Below are 8,662 nucleotides of genomic sequence, written 5' to 3' on the forward strand. Positions count from 1 at the left end.
GTTTTATATATATTGATAGGAATAAACTGCAGTGTGTTTCAGTGTAAAATCTTCCATTAACTAAACAGATAATTGTATATTAAATAGTTTTATATTGGTATAATGAATTACTTAAATGTAACAGTTTAATGTACCACAGACTCCCTGACCTGGTTTTATAATTACATTACAAATATATAAGATATACAATAATGTTATACAAATCTTCTATTTACATAATATAAAATAACATTGCAGAGTACATAAATACTTTCAGCTCCTTCAATTTATAAAATTTTCCAAAAAACTTAACTGATGGAAAGAAAGATATTTTAAAACTATTTTTTTTTTAAAAAAAAGTACTATGGAAAGTAATTTTTACCTATTGCAGTCAGAGAGTGAATTTGTCTGTGTATAATTAAAAAATGTGTACAAGAACCAGCTTTCTGTCTTATCCCAAATAGTCTTATTCTCAACTTATGTGAAAATCCCGCTCACCCTGCATTTCCTTAGTCATAATAAAATGGCACCAGCTGAGTTAGTGAGCCTACCTTCTCTAATACTAGTATTTTTTTTTCTTTAATTATTATTATTTTATATTGGTTTGCATATAGAATTCACATCACTGTATTTCATTTCTTAATAATTTTTTAGAGGTTTTCCACAGTTTTATTAAGGTATAATTTGCATAACAAAATCTATCTTTCTTGAGGGTATAAATCAATACTTTTTGTTAAATGTATACTCTGTATAAAGTGTGGACTTTATGTATAAAGTCCAGTTTATATCATTTTCATCACCCTTAAAAATATTCATTGTGTCCTAGCCCCTGTAACCTACTTAACCCCCTTGAGGTTTTTTTAAATGTTGCCAATATATTCAACAGAGCTGACACCAGTTATGATTTCTGCAAGGACAACAGGTCAGTAACATTGAGATGATGTATGTACCCAAGACTAAGCAAGTGTATAGTGATACCAGCTTCGGGAATATACATTAAATTCTGGAACTATACAATTCATCCTTTCTGCCTATTTTATCATTGTTATTATACATCTCACTGATATTCCATAACACATTTTTACTACATTTTTACTCATACTCTTTATAGATTTGCCATGACAAAGCATGATGGATAAAATTAGAACTTTTTTCGTTGTTTTTCATACAATATAGATTGTTGTTTGTTTTTTGTTTGTGTGTTTGTTTGTTTTTACAATTTTATTTTCTTAATTTTAATGAACATTTACAAAGATTCTGTATTTCCATTCATTCATTGTTGGATTTTTCTCCCTGCCCACCTCTCCCTCCCAATTCGCTCTTCTCTTTGAAAAGTAAAAGAAAAATTCCTTAATTGGTATACAATCCCCTGCCCTGAGTTTACTCAACTTTGCAACTTTCATTCTGTACTCTTGTCATAACCATAATACCCAATCATCTATTGCTTTTAAACTGTTCTCTCCCTCATCTGTTTCAATGCAGTATACACAATTTTTCTCAGTCTTACCCCAGCCCTGATGTCAGTCCCATTCTACAACAGTGGCATTATGCAGTATTTTGTCTTTTTGTGACTGAGATATTTTCACTCAGCATAATGTCCTCGAGGATCACCCATTTTGAATAATATTGCATGAGTTCCTTGTTTTTCAGTGCAGCATAGTATTCCATTGTGTGAATATACCATAGCTTCTCTATCCATTCGTTTGTTGCTGGGCACTTAGGTTGTTTCCAACTCCTTGCTATTGTGAACAAAGCCACGATAAACATGGGTGTGCATATATCTGCGTGGGTGGCAGTTATGGTCTCTTTGGGGTATATTCCCAGTATTGGAATTGCTGGGTCAAATGATATCTCTATTTGCAACTTTTTGAGAAAGCTTTCCACAGTGGTTGCACCATATTACACTTTCACCAACAGTGAATAAGGGTTCCAGTTTCTCCACAACCTCGCCAGCATTTGTTGCTTGCTGTTCTGTTAAATTTTGCTATTCTTATTGGGGTGAGATATATCTCATAGCACATATTCTGTTTAAACTTGCTAATTGCATTACCCATGTTGTCTGTTCACCCATTCTTCTTTTGTTGATCATCTCTTCTCATGATCTTTCACAGTATTCAATGTACATTCTATTTCTCTTCTCCTCCCAACCCTTTCCCCCACTCTCACCTCATCACCCTACTGTCACAGTAAAGTCTTTTGCAGGATTTGCCTTTTTGTAACTGAGTTATAGCACTCAGCATATTGTCATATAGATTTACCTATGTCTGGTGACTTTCATTGCTCCTCAGAAATTGTGGAGGTCCCTTAATATATACTTTGCCAGTGCAGTATATTTCCTGATTTCCTGGCTGCTGGTACTGAGTGTATTGATTGTACATCCAAGTAAGATGAAGCTGTTGAAAGTTTCAGTTTTTCTCTATCATGCTATTTCCTATTGGTCTAGTTGTAAGAATTTTTATTTTCTTGACATTGAGATGCAGTCTAAATTGAAGGCTGTATTCTCTGACCTTCTGCAGCAAGTGCTTCAAGTCCTCCTCATTCCTCTCTCCAGTCCTGATGCCACATTCTTCTTCATACAGTCCAGCTTCTCAAATAATTTATTCAGTATACAGATTGAATCTGGGAGCCTGGGCTCTTTGAGGAGGAATGTGTCATTAGGGTTGGAGGAAAACTCATCAACAACTTCTGCTATGCGGATAACACAACCATACTTCCTGAAACTGAGGAGGACCCGAAACACTTGCTACAGAGGGTCAAGGACTGCAGGCTTCAAATGGATTGAAGTTCAACATCAAGAAAACAAAGATTCTTACCACTGTGCTGATTTAGCAACATCATGATGGATGGTGAAAAGACTGAGATTACTAACAGCTTTAGTTTGCTTGGCTCCACAGTCAATACTCTTGGTACCACAGATAGGAAATCAAGAGACGAATTACAATGGGAAAGTCTGCTGTCAGGGACATCTCCAGAGTACTGAAGAGCAACAGTGTCAGTCTGGACACACAGGTGCGCCTGACGTAGGCCATAGTCTTTGCAGTTATGTGCTATGCATCAGAAAGCTGGACAATCACTAGGGATTATAGGAGAATTGATGCTTTTGAGGCTGGAGAAGAGTATTGAATATACACCATGGACTATTAAGAGAACAAACAGCTTCATCCTTGAGAGGGTGAAACTAGGCTACTCCATGGAGGCAAGGATTCTGAAGCTCTGTCTGACATACTTTGGGCATGTTGCAAGGGAGGACTAGTCCTTAGAGTAGGACATGATGCTTGGGAGGCTGGAAGGAAAGCGCAGGAGAGGAAGACCCTCGATGAGATGGATTGACTCAGTGACTAGAGTAATGGGGCTAGATGTGTTGGAGATTGTGAGGTTGGCTCAGGAGAAAGCAGGGTTTAGGGCTATTGTCCATAGGGTCGCTATGAGTAACAGGCATCTCAGTGGCACATAACAACAGCAGCATACAGATTGAGTAAGTATGAAGAATGGATACACCCCTGATTTACTCCTTTCTTAATTTTAAACCAAGTAGTGTTCCTTTGCTAAGCTCTCACATCAGCCTCTTGTTCTAGGTATAGGTTTCACGTGAGCACATTTATGTGCTCTGGGATTCCTATTCTCTCAATATCAGCCATCATTTGTTATCATCCATACAGTCAAATGCCTTTGCATGGTCAATAAAGCATAAATAAACATTCTTCAGATATTCTTTACTTTCAGCCATTGGCAATACTTAACAACAACAACAAGATAGACCTATTTATTCTCCTGGAAGTCCGTGTTATGTATGTTCAGTACTCTTCTCTAGCACCACAACTTAGAGTCATTGATTATTCTTCTCTCATCCTAGTCATTGTCCAGCTCTCTGAAGCATAGCAAGTAATCGTAAAGACCATGGCCTGGATCAGGCACACCCTAGTTTCGAGACTGACATCATTACTCTTTAGCACTTTGGAGAGGTCCCTGACAACAGGCTTCCCCAATGTAATTTGCCTTTTGATTTCTTGACTGCTGGTACCAAGAGTGTTGATTGCGGATCCAAGCAAGCTGAAATTGTTAACCTTACTCCCTTTCTGTCATCATAGTTCTACCAGTTGTCCCAGAGGTGAGAACCTTTGTCTTCTTGATGTTGAGCTTCAATCTATATTGTAGATTACAGACCTTGACCCTTCAGCAGCAAACGCTTCAGGTCCTCCTCAGTTTTGGCAAGCAAGTTTATGTCATCTGCAAAATGCAGGTTGTTGATGAATCTTCCTCCAATTCCTGATGCCATACTCCTCATAAAGTCTGTCCTTCCGAGTGATCTGTTCCACATACAGATTGAAAAGAGATGGAGAAAGAATGCATTGCTGACACAATCCTATCCTGATTTTAAAACATGTAGTGTTCCTTTAGTCTGTTCAGAAGATTGCCTCCTGGACCAACTGTAGGCAGTTACAACACAATATAACAATCAAATGTTCTGGGATTCCCGTTCTTCTCAAGGTTAACCATAATTTGTTGTGATCCACAGCCAAATGCTTTTGCATAGTCAGTGAAACACAGATAGACAGTTCTCTGGAACTCTCTGCTTTCAGCAAAGATCTGTCTGATTTTGGTGATAATGTCTCTAGTAATACGGCGTCTTCCAAATTCAGCTTGTGTATCTGGTAGTTCTCTGTCTATGAGCTGTTCCATTCATTTTAGGATAATCCTCAGTGAGATTTTGTTTGTGTCTAATTTTGGTGATACTGTTCAATAATTTCCACACTATCAGATCACCTTTTTTTGAAATGGGAATAAATATGGATCTGTTCCAGTCAGTTTGTCTTGTAGTTGTTATCCAGATTTTTTGACACTACCCTGTTGAGACAAGAAGACAAAGATTCTCACCACTGGACCAATTGGCAGCATCAGGATGGATGGTGAAGAGATTGAGATTGTACACAGCTTTAGTTTGCTTGGCTCCATAGTCAACAGTCTTGGCACCAGTAGCCAGGAAATTAAAAGGTGCATTGCCATGGGAAAGTCTGCTGTAAGGGACCTCTCCAAAGTGCTGATATAGGCCATGGTCTTCGCAATCACCTGTTATGCATCAGAGAGTTGGACAGTGACCAAGGAGGATAGAAGGAGAATTGATGCCTTTGAGCTGTGGTGCTGGAGGGAGAAGAGTATTGAGAATACCATGGACTGCTAGGAAAACAAACAGATTTGTCCTGAAGAGGGTTAAACCGGGTGGCTCCTTGGAGTCAAGGATTCTGAGTCTCCGTCTAACTTACTTTGGACATGTTGTGAGGAGAGACCGGTCCTTAGAGAGGGACATCATGCTTGGGAGGGTGGAGGGACGGCGCAGGAGAGGAAGGCCCTCTATGAGGTGGATTGATTCAGTGACTGGGATAATTGGGATGGGAGTGTCAGACAGAGACAGTGCGATTGGCACAGGACAGAGCAGAGTTTAGGGCTGTTGTACATAGGGTCGCTATGAGTCGCAGGCGACTCGACGGCACATAACAACAACAAACAACCCTGTTGAGCACATCCACAGCAGCATCTTTTTGTTGAAATACATCAGTTCATATTTCATCAATTCCTCGGGTCTTGTTTTTTGCCAATTCCTTCAGAGAAGCTTGAACTTCCTCCATCACCATTACCTTTTGATCATATGTTGTTTCATGAGTTTATTCCTAAGTATTTCATCTGGTGGTTTTGTATCGTAAATGATATTGTCTTATTTCCACTTCAGTGTCTTCTGTGTTGCTCTAGAGAAATCTAATGGCTTTTTGTATCTTGATCACTTTTGAATTGATCTGCTAGGTAGATATAACAGTTTTTTTGGTTGAGTCCTTAGTGTTTTTATGTACACTACCTTATCTTCTAAAATAGTTGTACTTACTGTTTGCCAATGTGGATATCTCTGTTATTTTTTTCTCTTGCCTTACTGTTTTAACTAGCACTTTCAATATGATGTTTGATGGTGGTTGTGATAGTAAGCATCCTTGTCTGATCCCTCTTTATAAGAGAAATAACTTCAGTCACAATCCATTGAGAATGATGTTGGTCCTTGGTTTTGAATTTATGCTTTTAATTATGTTGTAGAAATCCCTTCTATCTATTTTGTTGGGTGTTTTAATCAGAATAGGGTGTTGAATTTTATTGATATCCTTTTCTGCATTAGTTGCTATTATGTTGTTCTTGTCTTTGCTTTATTATGATTGTTTTTCATATATTAAACCAACTTTGCATGTCTATTGTGAATCCTGCTTGATCATGATAATTTTTTTTTTTTTAAATACGCTGTTGGATTCTGTTGGCTAAGATTTTGTTAAAGAGGTTTATGTCTATGTTTATCAGAGATACTGTTCTGTAGTTTTCTTTTATTGGTAATGTCTTAGCCTTAGTTTGATGTCAGGGTTATGTTTGCTTTATAGAATGAATGTAAGGGTGTTGTTCTTTTTCTAGATTTTGAAATAATTTAAGTAAAACTAATGACTTCTCTCTGAATGTTTAGTAGAATTCACCAGTGAAGTTCTGTGGCCCAGGGTTTTTCTTTTCTAGAAAGTCTTTTTTTTCCTTTTTTTCATTAAAAGAATTATTTGTTTTGTACCAGATTTGTTCAAGTGTTCTACATCTGTCTGGCCACTTGAGTAGGGTGTGAATTGCTTTGAATTTGTTTATTCTGTCTATATTTTCAAAATTGTTGGAGTATAGCTTTTCATAATATTCCATTATTATTGTTGTTTAAATTTCAGTTGATTACCCTGTGACATCGCACCTTTCATTTCCAGGTTGAGTTACTTGTGTCCTTGCTTTGTCTTTCAATAAAGTCAGTTTTATTGACTTAAGAGGAATCAGCTTCTGGTCTTATTGGTGGTTTCATTTCTGTTTTCTTTTATATTTATTCCTGCCTTTATCTTTATTATATCCTATTTTTGTAGAGGGTGTAGGGTTAGCTTATTCTTTTCCTGTTTGTTGGAGATAAATGGGTTAAGTAGTTTAGTTTACGTCTTTATTTTATGTGTTTTCTTAATGCTGTGAACTCATTTCTAAGTACTGCCTTGGCTGTAAAATCTCAGGGAACCTTTGTTTTTAATTTTTTGGGTTTCTTTGTTTCAGGGAACTTTTTAAGTTGTTGGTATTAGGGTGTGGGGGTGTGCGTGTAATCCAGTAGTGATCAAACAAAGTCTTATTTAGCTTCCATGTGAACGATTTTTTTTTATCCTCATGATACTAATTTTTTATTATTTTGATTATTTTAATTTACTGAAGCTTGCTTTGTGCTCCAATATATAGTTCTGGCAATTACACCATGTGCATTTGAGAAGAAAATGAATTGAGATTTTGTTAAGTTGTGGTTGTGTAACATTGACTCAGAACCAACCCATACTTCACCCTCCACTGGGTTTTCAGACAGAGGAGATTGCCCTTCTTTCTCTAGTGGAGCAACAGGTGGATTAAAACTACGTAACTTTGCAGTGGCAGCACAGTTCCTTACCACTAACCCACCAGAGCGCCCTGTGCATGAAATTGAGTTGTATAGTTCAGTATCTTTTTGCATCTTTGTTGGATTTCTTTCTAGTTGACTTGTCTTTGAATGACAGTCATGTATTGAAGTCTCATTCTACTGTTGTGTTGTCTATTTCTTTCTTTAAGTCTTTTAATGTTTGTTTTATGTATTTTGAAGGCCTTCATTGTTCTGCTGTGCCTTTAAGCATTATACAGTATCCTTCCTTGTCTCTTAGGCTGTTTTTCTTTCTGAAGTGTATTTTATCAGAGATTAATATTGCCACTTCTGAATTCTTTTCTATGCTACTTGGTGGGTGTTTTCCCCCCATCCTTTGATTTTTAGTCTGTTTCCTCTTTACTTCTTAGATGTATCTCTTGTAGGCAACATACTGATGGGTTTTCATTTTATTATACATTCTGCTGCTCTTTTTCTGTTAATTGGTGTATTTAAGCCATTCACATTCATTATGATTACTAATTGTTACTATTAAGTGTCATCAAGTAAAGTATGACTCACAGCCTGGGAACCCTGTCCTGTCCTGTGCCATCCTCATCATTTTGGACATACTTGAGCCTATAGCTGCAGTCACTGTATCACCTCATTTCATTGAGGGTCATCTTCTCCTTTACTGACCTTACATTTTGAGGTGATTGTATAGTTGGGTTACCAGTATAATGTGAATAGAAGTTCTAAGAGCAAGCATCTTTGACTTTTACCTGATCCAAGAGAGAAACAGTTTAGTCTTTCACCAGTGAGAGTGCTGTTAACTGTAGGGTTTGTTGATGCTGGTAGGTTTTTTTAGATCAGGGTGAAGAAGTTCCTACCTCTTCCTAATTTATTGAGCGTTAATGTTATGTTAGATTTTGTCAGATACTGTTTATTCATCTAATGAGAAAAATGTTTTTGTTCTTTATTTTATGGATTGATTTGGTGACTGGGGTAATCGGGATGAGTGTGTCGGAGACAATGCGATTGGCACAGGACAGAACAGAGTTTAGGGCTGTTGTACATAGGGTCATTGTGAGTCGACGGCACTTAACAGCAACAGCAACATGTAAGTTTAATTGTTTTTCAGATGGTAAACCAGCCTTGCATTGCTGGGATATTGGTTTGCCAATATTGTATTAATGATTTTTTTTTATTTTATTATTATTAAATTTTATTAGTTTTAATGAACATTTACAGAGATTTTGGGTT

At 37.1% G+C, this 8,662-nt stretch overlaps 1 protein-coding gene across 1 annotated transcript in view; it reads left to right on the forward strand.

Annotated features, from left to right (window-relative positions):
- The window catches only part of MTMR10 (myotubularin related protein 10), a 94,049-nt gene that overhangs the window by 70,327 nt on the left and 15,060 nt on the right, over positions 1–8,662 (forward strand). The window lies entirely within an intron of this gene.

Source organism: Elephantulus edwardii, unplaced genomic scaffold (assembly GCF_000299155.1).
Source record: "Elephantulus edwardii isolate Elephantulus edwardi_28Jun2011 unplaced genomic scaffold, EleEdw1.0 scaffold00473, whole genome shotgun sequence".
Taxonomy (NCBI): Eukaryota; Metazoa; Chordata; class Mammalia; order Macroscelidea; family Macroscelididae; genus Elephantulus; species Elephantulus edwardii.